This window comes from Bos mutus, chromosome 7 (genome assembly GCF_027580195.1).
Source record: "Bos mutus isolate GX-2022 chromosome 7, NWIPB_WYAK_1.1, whole genome shotgun sequence".
NCBI lineage: Eukaryota > Metazoa > Chordata > Mammalia > Artiodactyla > Bovidae > Bos > Bos mutus.
In genome coordinates, this window is record NC_091623.1 from 91,909,561 (window position 1) to 91,915,560 (window position 6,000).

Genomic DNA, 6,000 nt, shown 5'->3' on the forward strand with positions numbered 1-6,000 from the left:
GAAAAGGCATAGTCTTGACTAGACAGACCTTTGTTGGCAAAGTAATGTCTCTGCTTTTGAATATGCTATCTAGGTTGGTCATAACTTTCCTTCCAAGGAGTAAGTGTCTTCTAATTTCAAGGCTGCAGTCACCATCTGCAGGGATTTTGGAGCCCAGAAAAATAAAGTCAGCCACTGTTTCCCCATCTATTTGCCATGAAGTGATGGGACCCAATGCCATGATCTTCGTTTTCTGAATGTTGAGTTTTGAGCCAACTTTTTCACTCTCCTCTTTCACTTTCATCAAGAGGCTCTTTAGTTCTTCTTCACTTTCTGCCATAAAGATGGTGTCATCTGCATATCTGAGGTTATTGATATTTCTCCCAGCAATCTGGATTCCAGCTTGTGCTTCCTCCAGCCCAGCATTTCTCATGATGTACTCTGCATATAAGTTAAATAAGCAGGGTGACAATATACAGCCCTGACGTACTCCTTTCCCTCTTTGGAGCCAGTCTGTTGTTCCATGTCCAGTTCTAAGTGTTGCTTCCTGACCTGCATACAGGTTTCTCAGGAGGCAGGAAAGGGGATCTGGTTTTCCCATCTCTTTAAGAATTTTCCAGTTTGCTGTGATGCACACAGTCAAGGGCTTTGGCATAGTCAACAAAACAGAAATAGATATCCAGACAAAAGTATTGTTCAAAGACATACATGCACCACTATGTTCATAGGAGCATTCTTCACAACAGCCAAGACAGGGAAACAATCTACGTGTCCTATGATAAGTAACTGGATCAAGATGAGGTACATACACGCAACAGCATACTACTCAGCCACAACAAAGGATGAAATTAAGCCATTTTCAACAGTATGTATGGACCTTAAGTTTACAAAACAAAGAAAGGAAGTCAGAAAGAGAAAGAGAAATACTGTATGGTATCACTGTGCAATCTCAAATATGGCACAAAGAGATTTACACACACAGAACAGACTTGTGGTTGGCAAGGAGGAGAGGGACTAGGGTAAGAATGGAATGATAGTTTGGGATTCACAGATGCAAACTATTATATAGAGGATGGATTAAAAAATACATTCCTATTGTATAGCACATGGAACTATATACAATATTCTATTGAGAGAGTAACAGGCAGGAAGGCCAGGGGTCTCCAATGGAGGAAACAGGCTGCAAGTGTCAGACATTTTTTTCTCTCTCCCTTAAGTGGCAGGAGGAAACAAACCACAAGTGTCAGATTGTTTTTTCTCTTAAAATTCTGTGTTGCCACGATGACACCTGGTTCCACCTGAACTTAACTTTTCTCAAACCTTGAGCTAACCAATGCGTTTTTCTTATGGAAATGTTTTTCATAAACTATGTTAATGAAACTGTGTATTTGCTTTGGAATTTGCCTTTCTTCAAAATTGTTCCACTTAAGATTAACTTTTTTTCTTTTCTCAAACCTTGGGCTGATAATAGCTCAACAAACCAGTATTCATATCAATTGTTTTATGGCTGGGGGATGACACACGTCATGCCATCCTCTCTCAAAAATTCATATTGTGGGAGAGGGGCCTGGTGAAACTCCGTCAGCCTTAAGGTGTCTCTCTTATCTGACTAATAGCTTTCTAACAGACATAAAACATCTGGCTAAAGACTAGCAGGGGGCAGTCTTTCTGCCCCCTTCTAATGTCTATGTCAGAAGCTTTCTCTATCTCTTTTATATTTTAATAAAACTTTATTACACAAAAGCTCTGAGTGATCAAGCCTCATCACTGGCCCAGGACTGAATTCCTCTCCCCCAAGAATCCCAGTGTCTTTCACGGCTCAACAATGACCTTTCACTATGATAAACTGTAATGGGAAAAATATGAAAAGGAATCTATATCTGTATAAATAAATCACTGTGCTATACAGCAGAACTTAACCCAACTATCCTACAATAAACTATATTAAAAAGAACCAGTGTGTTATTGGATAAAAACAGTCATATAGATCAAAGCAACAAGATATGAACACAGAAATAAATCCACATACCAACAATCAATTAATCTTTGATGAACAATGGGAATATATATACTCTCCTGGAGAAAGGAGAGTAACCTCAGCAAGTCGTGCTGGGAAAATAGGACAGCCACAAGTAAAATGATGAAGTTTGAACATTCCTTCCCACCATAAACAAAGAAAACTCAAAACGGCTTCAAGATTGAAATACGAGAAATGACACCATAAAACTCATATAAAAAACCAAGGGCAAAACATGCTCCAGTATAAACTGTAGCAGTATGTTCTTGGATCAGCCTCACAAGGAAAAACACTGAATGAAAAACAAACAGACGGAACCAATCAACCTTATAAACCTTTGAACAGTAAAGAACACCATTAAAAAAAAAAACCACCCTACAAAATCAGAGAAAAGATCTGTAAGTGCTACAGCCGACAAGGGCAAAATTTGTAAAATATACTAACGGATCATACAACTCGATACCAAAAAAAAAAAATTGTAAAATAGGAAGGAAATCAAAATGGACATTTCTCAAAGCAGACATCCAGATGGTCAATCGGACCTGAAAAACTTTTAAACATTATTGATTATAATAGAAATGCTGATTAAAAAATACTGTAAGATACTATATCAAACCAGTCAAATGACCATCATTAAAAAGCTACAAACACAATACAGTATATTAACGCATATATATACATAGAATTTAGAACAACGGTAACGATTACCCTATATGCAAGACAGTAAAAGAGACACAGATGTAAAGAACAGACTTTTGGACTCTAGGAGAAGGCAAGCGTGGGATGATGAGAGAATAGAATTGAAATATGTATATTACCATATGTAAAATCAATGACAACAAAGGTCCGTCTAGTCAAGCCTATGGTTTTTCCAGTGGTCAGGTATGGATGTGAGAGCTGTACTGAGATGTGAGAGAAAGCTGAGCACCGAAGAATTGATGCTTTTGAACTGTGGTGGTGGTGGAGAAGACTCTTCAGAGTCCCTTGGACTGCAAGGAGATCCAATCAGTCCATCCTAAAGGAGATCAGTCCTGGGTGTTCATTGGAAGGACTGATGTTGAAGCTGAAACTCCAATACTTTGGCCACTTGATGCGAAGAGCTGACTCATTTGAAAAGACCCTGATGCTGGGAAAGATTGTGGGCAGGAGGGGAAGGGGATGACAGAGGATGAGATGGTTGGATGGCAGCATTGACTCAATGGACATGGGTTTGGGTGGACCCTGGGAGTTGGTGATGGACAGGGAGGCCTGGTGTGCTGAGGTTCATGGGGTCACGAAGAGTTGGACACAACTGAGTGACTGAACTGAACTGAAAATCAATGACCAATGCAAGTTCAACACACGAAGCAGGGTACTCAAAGCTTGTGCTCTGCAACAACCCAGAGGGATGGGGTAGGGAGGAAGGTAGGAGGGGGTTCAGGATGAGGGGACACATGCATACCCATGGTTGATTCATGTCAATGTATGGCAAAAACCACCACAATATTATAAGGTAATTAGCCTTCAATTAAAATAAATTAATTTTTTAAAAAGCTACAAACAACAAATGCTGGGTAAAGTGTGGAGAAAAGGAAGCCTCCTACAATGTCAGTGAGAATGTAAATTGCTGCAGTGTCTATGAATAACACTATAGGTTTCACAAAAACGTACAAAAAGAATTGCCAAGGATCCAGGAATCCCATTCCTGGGCATACATCCAGACAAAACAATCATTCAAAGGAAAACATGCACCCCTATGTTCATAGGAACACTCTTCTGAATAGCCAAGACAAGGAAACAACCCCATAGTCTGTCAACTGGTGAATGGATCAAGAAGATGAGGTATACATACACAACTGGGTACTGAATTTTATTTAGCCACAACAGAGAATGAAATTATGGCATTTGCAGCAACATGGATGGACCTAGAGATTACCATACTAAGTGAAGGAAATCAGAAAGACAATTACCTCATGACACCACTTCTATTTGGAATCTAAAATCTGACACAAAAGAGCTCATCTACAAAAGAGAAAACAACCAAGAGATATAAAGAACAGACCTGTGGTTGTCAAGAGGGAAATGATAAGGAAGGGATGGATAGACGGTTTGGGATTAACAGATACATAGAGAATGTGTGAACAAGATTCTACTGTGTCCAGAGGAAACTATATTAAATATCCTGTGATAAAGATAATGGAAATATACAAAAGCATGTACATATATGTAAATTGAAATAATTGCACAGTAATGCAGAAATAAACATTGTTAATAACTAAAATGCAATACAATTAATTTTTAAAAATCTAAGTATGGTATTGACATAAAAAGAAGCATACAAATCAATGAAACAGAGGACAGACCCTAGAAAACAATCCACACACTATTGGTCAATTACTTTGATGACAGAGGCAAGTACATTCAACAGAGGAAAGAGTGTCTTCTGCAAGTGGTGTAGGGAAAAATGGACAGCCACATGTGAAACAATGAAGACAGAATACATCCTCCTATTATACAAACAAATAAATTGAAAAGAGTTTAAAGACTAAAGTATAAGTCACAATATCATAGAACCACAAAAAATACAGGCTAAATATTCTCTAATATAAATACTTGTAACACTTTCTTTGATATACCTCCCAAACTAAAATAAAAATTTCATTGAGACCTAATGAATTTTATTACCATTTAAAAAGAAAAGGAAAGATTCACCAAAGCAAAAAGACAATCTTCTAAATGGGAGAAAATATTTGAAAACACTGTGACTGACAAGGGCCTAACTTATCAAATATACAATCAGCTAAAAAAAAAAAAAAATAGGCTGGAGATCGAGTGGACAATTCTCCAAAATAGACATCCAGAGGTCAAACTGACATATGAAAAGTTTCTCAACACCTTTGTTAGTTACAGAAAGCAAATCAAAGATAAGCTTTGATTTATCATAATGCGGTGATTTAGCATGACTCGCTAGTCAGAATCACCATCATTAAAAAGGACAAAAACAAAGACTGGAGAGGGTACGGAGAAAAGGAAACACTTCAACACTGCTGGAGAAAATATAAGTTGGTGCAGCCTCTATGGATAACTCTGTGTAAGTTTCACCAAGAAAGTAGAAAATGAATTACCATAGGAACCAGCAATCCCACTCCCGGGCATATATCTAGACAAAGCAATCATTCAGAGATAAATGGACCTCAGTGTTCACAGGAGTACTCACCACAACAGCCAAGACAAGGAAACAACCCGGTGGTTCATTAAAACGTGCGTGGAAATTAATTAATTTTTAACAAGTGCATGGATCAAGAAGATGAAGTGTATATATATATGCACACAACAGACACAACAGAGAATTAAATTATGCCACTGGCAACATATTAAGAGAGATTACCATACTAAGCGAAGGAAGTTAGAAAGAAAAAGACAACTCCTTTTTAATATCCCTTAAATTTGCAATCTAAAGACACAAATAAGCAAAACTAAAAAACAACTCAGAGACAGAATAGACAGGCACTTGGCAAGAAGGACAGGCAGGGATGAGGAGGGGAGAAACTGGCACTTTGGGTTTAGCAGATGTAAACAATAATGTGGAAAATGCATGAATATAAAGATCCTACAATATACAAAAAAACTACACTAAATATTCTGTGATAAAGTATAATGGAGAAGAATATATAAAAGGCACTATATATATGGAAATCCAAAACACTATCCAGAGGAAGAGAAATTAACACAACATTTTAAATAATGATAAGGCAATAAAATAAATAAAAAGAACCTAAGTGTTATATTGGCACAAAAAATTACATATAACCCAAATGAAACAGACAAAGGACCAGAGATAAATCTACACACAGTTCATCAGTTAGTTTGATGACCAAGGCAAGTACATTCAACACAGGAAAAGACAGTGTCTTCTGCATGTGATATGGAGAAAGATGGACAGATACATGTAAGTAATGAATATATAACACATACTCCAGAAAAAGAAAATAGGCAAAATATTCCCTGATGTAAATTCTGGCAAG